Below are 12,439 nucleotides of genomic sequence, written 5' to 3'. Positions count from 1 at the left end.
CAGACCACATCTCCAGAAGTTAAGATCTTTGTCTTGGTGTCTTTCTGCAATGCAACATGGCTTTTTAAAAAATCTTTCTTTCGGAGTAATGGCTTCATTCTCGGTGAGTGGCCTTTCAGCCCATGTCTGTGCAGGACTCGTTTCAGTGTGGACAATGAGATTCTTACCTGCTTCATTGAGCATTTTCACAAGGTCTTTAGCTTTTGTTCTGGGGTTGATCAACAAAAAATGGAATGTGTTTTTGCACAGTATATGTAAACTTGTGTATGCAAACAGTGTATGTAGAGTTCCTGCTTGCTTAAGTCTGGTGTGGCAGAGAACTACGTTAGAATAGTACAAGAAATTTATGAGGGCAGCAGAACAGTGGTGAGGTGTGTCGTAGGTGTAACAGAATCATATAAGGTGGAGGTGAGACTACATCATGGGTCATCTCTGAGCCCCTTCCCGTTTGCTGTGGTAATGGATAGGCTGACAGATGAGGTTAAACTGGAATTACCCTGGACCATGATGTTCCCAGATGATATTGTCATCTCCAGTGGAAGCAGGAAGCAGGTGGAGGAACAATTAGAAAGATGAAGGCATGCAGTGGAAAGGAGAGGAATGAAGATTAGCAGAAGTAAAACGGAATATATTTGTGTGAATGTGAGGGGTTGTGGGGGAAGAGTGAGGCTCCAGGGAGAAGAGATAGTGAATGTGGACGACTTCAAATACTTGGGGTCACAAATCCAGAGCAAAGGTGACTGTGGTAAGGAAGTAAAGAAACTGGTCCAAGTGGGTTGGAACAGTTGGCGGAAGGTGTCTGGTGTTCTATGTGACAGAAGAGACTCCGCTAGGATGAAGGGCAAAGTTTATAAAACAGTGGTGAGGTCGGCCATGATGTATGGATTAGAGACGGTGGCTCTGAAGAAACAGCATGAAGCAGAACCGGAGGTGGCAGAAAATAACATGTTGAGGTTCTCGTAGGAGTGAGGAGGTTAGATAGGATTAGAAATTAGGTCATTAGAGGGGCATCCAAAGTTTGATAGTTTGAAGACAAGATTTGAGACAGCATACTTGGATGGTTTAGACATGTCCAGAGGCGAGAGAGTGCGTATATTGGTAGAAAGATGCTGAGGATGGATCTGCCAGGCAAAAGAGTGAGAGGAATACCAAAGAGAAGGTTGATGAATGTTGAGAGGGAATATATGAGGGCAGGTGGTGTTAAAGAGGAAAACGCAGGAGATAAGCTAAGATGGAAAAAGATGACACACTGCGGAGACCCCAAAGTGGACAAGCCAAAAGGAAAAAAAGAAGATGATGTAAAAGTCTGGCATTGACTGTATGTTGGGCTAAAATGTTAAAACAAGGTAAGAAAAAGTGGTCTATTGCACTGCTTTTTCCTACCAACGGTAATTTTGTATAATTTACAATTTACGACTGGGTGATTACATTGCAATGATTTTCAATGTCTTATGTTACACATTTCTGTATTACGGTAATGTGTGCTGCCAACCTGAGATTCCTGACCTGCACGCGGGAGTTTGCCATTTTATGATCATTAGCGTTAGTGTATTTTTTGCTGCTCCACCAAACTTCAGAAACGGCTGCCCATGAGTTTGTCTGAGCTTAAACTGTGACAAAAATTGTCGATTACGACGGCTAGTTATGCAGCCGCTTTTAAAAGAAAAGTCTCACCTGTTGGATTCATTTGATTAATTGTACATAAAGTTATCTTGTATTTGCTCTCTTGTTTTTCTTTTAATGCTATGCTAAATATGCTCAAACAATATGATGCAACAAAGAAAGGCATATTGCATGCCAAGCAGTGTCAGTAGAAGAGAAGACGTCACCAAGGTGCGACAGGAACAATCTGCGCACTACACTCGTCAGTAGAAGATGTGCCAAGACTCAATGTTTGCTTTGTTTGTCATGGATGCTTACGGTTGCTTTGTTTATCACGTTTGTTGCTTATTACATTGCAGACCACCAGAAGGAAATAAAAGAGAGAGTTCATAGGGATGTGAGCAGAACGGGCAGGAGATTGTAACATTACACATCCACTACATTCTACTCACGAGCAAAGGTTCTTGTATCGTACTTTAAATGTCCGAGGTTGCGGAAACCTGACATTAACTTGGTCCTTCAAGCCAGATCCCAAGACACCTGAGGATTCCAGCAGGTATGTTGAATACCAGAAAGACCGTAGCCACGGCAGACTACTACTGGGTCTATAGACTTTTTCCGGGACTGGTCTACAGCATGCCGGCTGGGATCCAACGGTTGATGAGATTCCGACGGAGGGAAGACAACAGGGTAAGTTTAATTTTGTTCAAAAAGAGAACCGGTTCAAAAGACTAAATAATACGGTGTCATTAAACGTAGTGGAGACACGTCAAACCTTGTGAATACTATCCATCCATCCATCTATTTTCTACCGCTTTTCCGGGTCAGGTTAAGGGGGTCTCTACCCCTAATGGAGGGAACTCATTTCGGCCACTTGTATCTGGGATCTTGTTCTTTCAGTCACAACCCACAGCTCGTGCCCAGAGGTGAGGGGAGGAACCCAGAGCGGCTGATAAATTGAGAGATTAGCGTTTCGACTTAGCTCCCCCTTCACCACAAGAGACTGATACAAAGTCTGCATCACTGCAAATGCTGCACCTATCCACCTGTCGATTTCCCACTCTATTCTTCTCTCACTGTGAACAAGACCCCAAGATACTTGAACTTCTCCACTTGGGGCAGGATCTCATCACCGACCAGGAGAGGGCACGTAACCCTTTTCCGACTGAGGACCATGGTCTGAGATTTGGAAGTTCTGATTCTCATCCCAGCCGCTTCACATTTGGGGCTTGATGAAGCCAACAGAACCCCAACATCTGCAAAGAGCAGAGATGCGATGCTGAGGCCACCAAACAGAACACCCTCTATGCCTTGGCTACGCCTAGAAATTTTATTCATAAATGTTATGAACAAAATTGGTGACAAAGGGCAGCCTTGGCGGAGTCCAACTCTCACGGAAACGAGTCTGACTTATTGTCAGCAATGCGGGCCAAACTGATGGACACGGTCGAAAGCCTTCTCCAAATCCACAAAACACATATAGACTGGTTGGGTGAGCTCCCATGCACCCTTGAGGATCCTGCCGAGGATGTAGAGCTGGTCCAGATTTCCACGGCCAGTACGATAACCACATTGCTCCTCCTGGATCTTAAAGTCGACTTCCTGACGGACCCTCCTCTCCAGCACCCCTGAATAGATCTTACCAGGGAGGCTGAGCTGTGTGATCCCCCTATAGTTGGAACACACCCTCTGGTCCTCCTTCTTAAAAAGGGGGACCACCACCCCAGTCTGCCAATCCAGGGGCACAATACCCAATGTCCACACGATGTTGCAGAGGCGTGTCAACCAGGACAGCACCACAAAATCCATAGCCTTGAGGAACTCTGAGCGAATCTCATCCACCCCCGGTGCCCTGCCACCAAGGAGCTATTTAACCACCTCTGTGACCTCAACCCGGAGATAGAAGAGCCCACCTCAGAGAACCCAGACTCAGCATCCTCATGGGAAGGCGTGTTGGTGGAATTGCGGAGGTCTTTAAAGCATTCTCTCCACGGACTCACAACATCTCGAGTTGAAGTCAGCAGTGGCCCATCCCCACTATAGACAGAGTTGACGGTGCATTGCTTCCTCCTCCCAAGATGCCGGATGGTGGACCAGAATTTCCTTGAAGCAGTCTTGAAGTCGTTCTCCATGGCCTCACCAAACTCCTCCCACACCTGGGTTTTTGCCTCAGTAACCACTAAAGCTGCATTCCGTTTGGCCAGCCAGTACCTATCACCTGCCTTGGGAGTCCCGCAGGCCAAAAATGCCCGATAGGACTCCTTCTTCAGCTTGGCAGCATCCCTCACTGTTGGTGTCCACCAACGTGTTCATGGGTTGCCACCACAACAACAGGCACTGACTACCTGATGGCCACAACTCTGGTCGTCCGCCACAGGAATGGCGTTGCGGAACATTGTCCACTCGGACTCAATGCCACCCGCCTCCCCAAGAAAGTGAGACAGGGAAATTGCCAGCTATTTCCAGCAGACCCTCACAATACGTTTGGGCCTGCCACATCAAACCGGCATCTTCTCCCACCATCAGAGCCAACTCAGCACCAGGTGGTTATCAGTTGACAGCTCTGCCCCTCTCTTCACCCAAGTGTCCAAGACATCCGGCTGCAAGTCCAATAACATGACCACAAAGTCGATCATTGAACTCCGACCTAGGGTGTCCTGGTGCTACATGCACATGTGGACACCCTTATGCCTGAACACGGCGTTTGTTATGGACAATCCGTGATGAGCACAGAATTCAAGTAACAAGCACCACTTGGGTTCTGATCGGGGATAAAGTTCTTCCCAATCACATCCTTCCAGGTCTCAGTCATTATCCATTAGGGCATTGAAGTTCCCCAGCAGAATGATGGAGTCCCCAGAGGGAGTGCTCTCCAGCACTCCCCCTCAGGACTTCAAAAAGGGTGGGTATTCTGAACTGCTGTTTGGGGCATCAGCAAAAACAACAGTCGGGATCCATCCCCCTATCTGAAGGCGGAGGGAGGTTACACTCTCATCCACTGGGGTAAACCCCAACGTACAGGCCCGAGCCGGGGGGCAATAAATATACTCACACCTGCTCGGCGTCTCTCATCACAGGCAACTCCAGAGTGGAACTGAGTTCAACCCCTCTCAAGAAGAGTGATACCAGAGACCTAGCGGTGCAAAGAGGTGACCGATTATATCTTCCCGACCTCACGCTCCAACTCCAGGCTCCTTCCCTGCCAAAAAGGTGACATTCCATGTCCCTAGACCTTGTTTCTGTAGCCGGGGATTGGCTCGCCTTTGGCCACCGCCCAGCTCACATTGCACCCAACCCCTATGGCCCCTTTCACAGGTGGTGAGCCCATGGGAAGGGGAACCCATGTTATCCTTTCGGGCAAGGGAAACCAAGATCCAACATTTGCACACGTCATAGGGGTTTTAGAGTCAGATTTTGTCTGGTCCCTCACCTTGGACCTTTTTGCCATGATTGATCCTACTAGGGGAGTTATGCCCCAGACAACTTAGCTCCTCAGATCATCGGGACAAACAAACCTCTCCACCACAATGAGGTGATGGCTTGAGAAGGGGTTGTGAATACTAGTCAATAGCAAGTAAATGCGGGACGATGGAGTCCTATAAATTAAACGAGAACTAGGACAGTCGAGTCCTGTGCGCATTTAAATCCTGCGTGTAACTAACTTTGCAAAAAATTCATAAACACCTTATCCTACGTGTGTGTGAGAGAATTGTGTGGAAGGAGAAGAATACCACTAGGTATTTTCTCAAATAAAACCGTAGGATTGTAAACAAAATGTCACTGTGGAATCAAAGGCAAGAATTTTTTACCTGTAAGGGTTGAAGTGACAATGGACCTTTCCGACCTGTCAATCACTCGTACAAGAATAGCCAATCAGATAGCCGCATTGTCTTACCCCCTGGCTTGACATGTCCCTCTTGCCACATTGTCCCACAAGCAATGCTGGTTGTCAGTAGTGTGAGCTTCGAAAAGTTAATGTTACGAAGAAAATGGTCCTCCGATGCGCTTGGGGAATGAGCAATTCTGATAAAAGATATCTGCCAGGTTACAAAGGGCCCAGTTCATTCATTTTCCAAAGTCTAAAACACAGTTAACGAAGTGTCAACGATGGATTAAGGCTTGCGGAAGAGCGCACATACAACTAAATGTGGACAATATCAGCAAACACAAGGCTGTATGTTCGAAGGCAAGTGAAGGAGAAGTATCTTCTCTGAGTTTGAATGAATTATTATCAGTGCTTTTTACATTCCAGGAGAACAACTTATCACGTATCACTGACCTGCTGAATGAAGTGTGTAATGTTTTATGAGTTGGGTTAGTGATACTAAATGCGCGATGTCATGCAAGAGAAATGTCTATTTGCCTATTTGTATCACATGAGACTTTTAAGACAGAGCACTGGGTTCGATTATGAGTCAAATGAATACAGCCATTCACTTACAAAGACTAAAATGATATTACTCATGATCTTTCCAGGTAAAAAGTATTCACCCTGCTTTACATGCTCCTCTCTACCCACAGCTTCCTCCCCCACAATATGACATGACACCACAGAGAATAATGACATCAAATGGGACGGACTGGATTTGGTCAAAAACCTTTGGAAGAGTATTCCATATCAGGCCATACCACTCCCTCCTAGGGAGGAAGACATTTTTCCAATTATACAAGTGTCCAACCCAGACACACGAGACGGTGCCGACCCAACTATTTTAGTCTATAGGACTTGGACTACCGAGGATTTAAAAAGGCCGTTGAAGGGTTAACTTTAGGCCGACATCACCCAATTTCTAGATATATTGATCGCTTCTCTTGATAAGGAAACTTGTGAGAAAGATACAGTGGCTTTATTGAAGCTTCTGGGAGAAAAGGAGCCCAAAGTGAGTAAAAAGAAACTCGAAATTCGCCAAGAACAGGTTAAATATTGAGGATTTAATCGCAGGAGGAAGAACAGTATTAGAAGACAGAAAGACGCCTTTGGAAAATACAAAGGCCTTGTGTCCTCAATGTTCATATCAATCGCTGTTACGCAGTAATTTAGACCCTGTGTGGATGTGCTGTATTCCCTGTCTGTGCTCTCTCCTAAACAGAATAATTACCACAGCAATCTCACCCATGGAGAACAACATGGCGCAGATATATCCTTTGCTGCGGACAAATCATGATGACCATGATGATGACAGTCTTCTAAGTGACATTCCTGATCTGTTTCCAAATCCGGCTGTTACGACGACGATGCAAAAAAAAAAAAAAAAAAAAAAATCAGAGTATAATGTTTTTTCTCATAAAGATGATTGTGCTGTCCTCACAACGCGTTACTATGTGAAGCTAGACAGCCAACCAACCCCTAACCCTAACCCTAACTTATAAAGAAACGCCGTACACAAGGCGTTCTTTTCTTGCTTTTATGGAGGTCTCTTGTGGTAAATGAATTAACAAATGTAACTGAAAGATACAGAAAAATATACATTACACTGTGCACTGTGTGCCATTGTGCAAAGTACAGAGAGCTCGCTTATTTATGCTAAACACAACAATCACTCATTTACACTGAGCTTTCAAATAAAATATTGTGACTTCAACCTAATGTCTGTGAACATACAGTACTTACAAAGAGGAAAGTTTCCCAAGGTTGAAACATTTAGAACACATTCAGTGTAGTTATGAGTTGTTCTCAGACTTAATGTTCACCATCAAAGATCCTCTACAAGGGTAAGGAGCACTCACTCTGCATAGAAACAGAATAATCCTCACAAGTCAAGTTCCTTTTAAAACATTTTAACACATCGCATCAAGAAATGAACAAATTTTCAACTTTTTCACCATCGGCCATTCATTCCTGTGTGTCTGAGCATCCTTTAACAGGACAACATCTCCTTCTTCGATATTGGTCTGATTTTCAGTCCATTTTGTGAGTTTCTGCAGAGTAGACAAATGTTCATCTTTCCACCTCTTCCAAAACGTGTCCGCTAGCTGTTGTACATCTTTCCATTGTTTTCCATACAACTGTCCAGACGAGAGGTTTCCAGATGGAGCAAAACTGTGCTTGACTTTTGCTTGAAAGAAGCAACAACATGAATTAGTTTGGCATGCTCTCATCCAACTTCAGTATTTTCCATAGCGCTTTACATCTAGATGTGACTCTGATACTGCAGTTGTGAGCGTTTTTATTTCTGAACATATTTCTTTGTAATTTTCGGGTTCTACGAGTGTGAATGGCTCGTCTTTGTGGGAATTAAGGAGTTTTTCTGAAGACAGAAATTTGGGGCCAGTGAACCAGTTACTGTTTTTAAGTTCCGCAGCTGGAATAAACCTGGTTGCCTGGTCTACTGGGTTTAACTCCGTTGGCACATAACACAATTGGTCTGGTTGTGTGGATAACATAATGCGTGTGACACGGTTGGCTACATCCATGTAGAACCTTTTTGAAGAGTTGTGTATGTACCCTGACGCAATACGACTGTCAGTCCAAAACGTAACATTGTCAATTTTGATGTCCAACTCGTCTCTGACCAACTCATATGTCTCCACTGCAAGTACGGCAGCACGAAGTTCTAGCCGTGGGACAGTGCAAATTTGGACTTCCCCATCACAAAACTTACATGGTACTGACCTTGACTGTCTAAGGAATCCAGGTACACTACTGCCCCTATAGCTACAGTAGATGCTTCAGAGAAAATACAGAGCTCATTTCTTTCCATGGCAGTTAGCGATCCTAGACTGTAGCACCTTTTGATTTGTAGATTTTCAAGCGCTTTTAACAAGTCTTTCCATGAGACCCACATCTCTTTCCACATCTTTTTCTGGAGGAAGAGGTGCACCCCAGTCTGTGCCCTGCCTTCCATGACAACGGGAGCAGTAAAACCCAAGGGGTCATACAGACTGTTGACGGTTGACAGTACTCCCCGCCGCGTGAATGGTTTCTGTGGGTGGTATACGCCGAATGTTGGAAGATACCAATGTTCTATACCTTCTGGCAGAGGGGGAACATGCTCAGCTTGATCGTTATCCAGCATTTTCCGCATTAACTCGATGTCAGTGCTCGCTCATTTTTGGCTTCTTTTCCAAAGTCTTTTCAGTGAGTTGAGGTGTTTTAAGGACTGATCTCTGCACTTGGGAGCCTCCTCCTTGGACAGCAGAAGGGTAAAGGAGTAACCCAACTGTTTTCCTTGTTCTGACTAACTGCACTATCCATAAGCATTAGAAAAGTTGTGTCATCTATAGACAACTCTACCTTGTCATCTGACTCTGTTCTGTCAAACACAGACTGACCTACCTTGTCCGTGTGGACTGTGGAGTCTGCAATGTTTTCAACTGCTAGTGTGTTTAGCTGAGGCCTGACACTCCAGTCTTCTTTCACTGTAATGGTGTTTGGACATGGTTTGAAGTAAGTTGTGCATCCGTTATCTAACGTGTGTCTTGTATACATTAACCTCTGTTGTTCTGTGAGCTTTACCCAAACATACCTCCCCCATTATAACCCAACCTAAGTCCAGTCTTTGGGCATAAGGAGCATTGTTGGGGCCTTTTATCTGTTCACGCAGCTTATGAACCCAGAGATGTCCCTTCCCAGGAGTAGGAGGATTGGAGCATGATGATCAACAGGTTGGATTTTTTCTGCAATTGGGAGAAGATGAGGGTGATACGGAGTGATCTCAAGTGAGGGGATCTCAGATTTGTCATCCGGAACTGAGTCATATTCGATCAAAGGGGGCGGCTTGAATGTCTATGAACATACAATACTTACAAAGACGAAAGTTTCCCAAGCTTCGAGCATTTAGAACACATTCAGCGTAGTTGTGAGTTGTTCTCAGATTTAATGTTCATCAAAGCTACGTTAAAGATCCTCTACAAAAGAACAGAGCACTCACTCCACATAGAAACAGAATGATCCTCACTGGTCAAGTGGTGTCATTCTGACGCTTTTCCTTTTAAAACATTTTAACACATCACATCATGAAATAAACACGTTTTGAACTTTTTAACTAACATTTATCTTGTGAAATATATAAAGCTTTTAACTAAAGACATTACAATGATCCTATCGACGAAAATCTGGCAAAGTGACAGTGAAAGCATTTTAGGTGATGTGTCAGTAGAAGACGTGCCAAGACTCACGTTTGCTTTGTTTGTCACGGTTGCTTGCAATTACTTTATCATGTTTGCTGTGATTATTATGTTGCAGACCACCCTATGGAAATAAAAGAGAGGGTTTATAGGGATGTGGGCAGAACAGACAGGAGACTGTAACTGTACACATTCCCCTTTGTCCTCCTTGCGTATCATACTTTAAATGTCCGAGGTTGCGTAAACCTGACATCATCACTGCTGCTGAAGTGGGAAACTGCAAAGCAGTGCGGGAGTTCAAAGTGGTTGAATCGAATGTGAGATTTTGGAGGTAGATGAAGGAGAAAATAATCCATCAAAAAGCACATCGAATAGTTCTGGGATGTGTGAGAGTTGCGCAGTTCCCAGAGATGGAGAAAAAGCTGCTACAGATTGTAGCCGAACGGATGTTTTTCAGATTTGAGATGAGTCAGATCCTTCTTTTGAAGGCTTGACCGAGGATGTGTAATATAGTGCAGGGGTTCCTACCACCGGTACCGGTCCGGAGATCATTTTATACCGGGCCGCAAAGAATGAATAACAAATTATTAAATCATTTTTTTCCTTCCAAGTGTCTTATTTTGAAATACAACCACTTCCGCCCTTGTCTCATTTCGGTGCTAGACTCTTTGGAGCGTGGTTTTCTTCCATCAGCAATCCAAGATAGCCCACGTAAAATGAACCAGAAATAGTTCACTGGAGAGTTTCTTTGGAAAGGGTAAACAAGACAATGCAGAGACAGCAGAGGGGTCACAAACTGCCTGCAAAGAGAAACCTGCATTTAAAAGAAAACACCCAGATTCCCATCTGTATTACAGTTCAATCCCACCTGTCATCAGGCCGGAAATAGGGTAGACCCTGAACTGCCAGTTGCAGGCCACATAGAGACAAATAACACCCATACTCACAATCACAAGTAAGGGCAATTTAGAGTCTCCAATTAATGCATATTTTTGGGATGTGGGAGGAAACCGGCGTGCCTGGAGAAAACCTACACAGGCACAGGGAGAACATGCAAAATCCACATAGTTGGGGCCAGGATTTCCACCCCAGTCCTTAGGACTGTGAGGCCAACACTCTACAGCTGCGCCACCTTGCTGCCCAAACATTAATACTACACCGGTACCTCTACTTATAAACGTCTCTAGTAACGAAAAATTCAGGTAAAGAAATGCCTCCTTGAAAAAAATATTCTCTGTAACTACAAGGGAAATTCAGGATACAAAAGGAAAAAATAGGCACTGGATTACCCAAATTCAACTGAACATAAACATCCTGTATCTTGGTTTGTGTGGTGCGATAGAGCTGCTCTCCCATTGCCTATCGCCAGACCATTTTCCTGGCATCCGATAGGCTAGGAGGGATGTCAATCTTTACCCATGATGCAGTTCCTGCATCTTAGTTTGTGTGGGGCGATAGAGCTGCTCTCCTGTATACTATATCACGTAGCATCTTGGAGGATGTCAACCTTTACTGATGATGCACTTAGTGTATCTTGGTTTGTGTGGCACGATAGAGCTGCTCTGGCTGGCGCTGTCACAAGCTAATGCGCATTGGAAAAGTACAACTTTTTCGTTTGTGTTTGTTTTGCAAGTTTATTCATCTTTCTTCACCATGGGCCCAAAGAAACTTCCATGGAATTAAGTTGTGTGCATGTGTATATTCATAGGTGTTTTTTCTCGGCTGTCAAAGATTACCTCCTCCTCCGTCCCACACGATTCCTTTTGCTCTCTTCCCATAGTCGCCCAATGCCAAAGGTAAATAAACATAATTTTGTTTACATTGTGTACTTTGAATGCTTATTTTATATTTTATTTTATATTGGAGTCGTATCGTTTGCGTGGAAGCAGCTCGGCCTAAGTTAGCCAAGCTGGGACCGCTAACAACGAAAGTATCTGTTTTCCAATATTTACTGAGGAGGAAAACATCAAACGGTAGAATCTACACATCCGGCACAATCTACATATCGTATACAACGAGGATAGTGAGTACCAATAAGAAGTTGGGCGAGTGGAATCGCCAAACTAAACTTGATTATCGGCCAAGTATTCCTTAGCCTAGCTTGCTAACAATGAGACGGGTTTGTGATCAATTTGTGGATGTTGAAGAAACATCGAACGTGAGTAACTTCATAACTTGTAACAACGAGGAACATGAGGATTTAGGAAATTTAACAAGTCTTACCTTAGTACCCAAATTTGTGCCGTATCGTTCGCGTTGAAGCTGCTCGACCCAAGTTAGCCTAGTACACTAACGTTATTACCTACGGAGAGTATACAATGAGGACCAAACATCAATCGTCGACTCAACCTTGAACTACTAGTGAGGGCCATTGTGGTTTGAATCCCCTCCATCCATGTATCCTTTAAATCGCCATATCCTTTATATTTTTGACACAGGTAGTATGTGATTTGTGTACCTTATGTGCTGACCGTGTCGATTGTGATTGCTTTCATTTGACCTTAACTTTAACATAGATTAGGTAGTATGTAAATTATGTATCTTTTGTGTTGACTTTGTTAATTTGATTGCTTCTTTTTGATTATCTGCAGCCCGTTGGGCAGCACATTCTTGTGCTGCCTGTCGGCCAGTCCCAAGCCCGGATAAACGCAAAGGGTTGCGTCATGAAGAGCATCCGGCGTAAAACTGTGCCAAACATGTATAAGCGTTCATCATATGAATTCTACAACAGTTAGGTCTTAGCCCAGGTTTCCTACACCCGCACCCAGAA

At 44.3% G+C, this 12,439-nt stretch overlaps 1 protein-coding gene across 3 annotated transcripts in view; it reads right to left on the bottom strand.

The window, feature by feature from the left end:
- Positions 1-12,439, bottom strand: part of bmp6 (bone morphogenetic protein 6) — a 122,983-nt gene that overhangs the window by 3,650 nt on the left and 106,894 nt on the right. The gene's annotated exons all lie outside the window — the stretch shown is intronic.

Source organism: Syngnathoides biaculeatus, chromosome 19 (genome assembly GCF_019802595.1).
Source record: "Syngnathoides biaculeatus isolate LvHL_M chromosome 19, ASM1980259v1, whole genome shotgun sequence".
Lineage (NCBI taxonomy): Eukaryota > Metazoa > Chordata > Actinopteri > Syngnathiformes > Syngnathidae > Syngnathoides > Syngnathoides biaculeatus.
The sequence above is the reverse complement of the archived record's forward strand: the minus strand, read 5'-3'. Positions and strand labels throughout refer to the sequence as shown.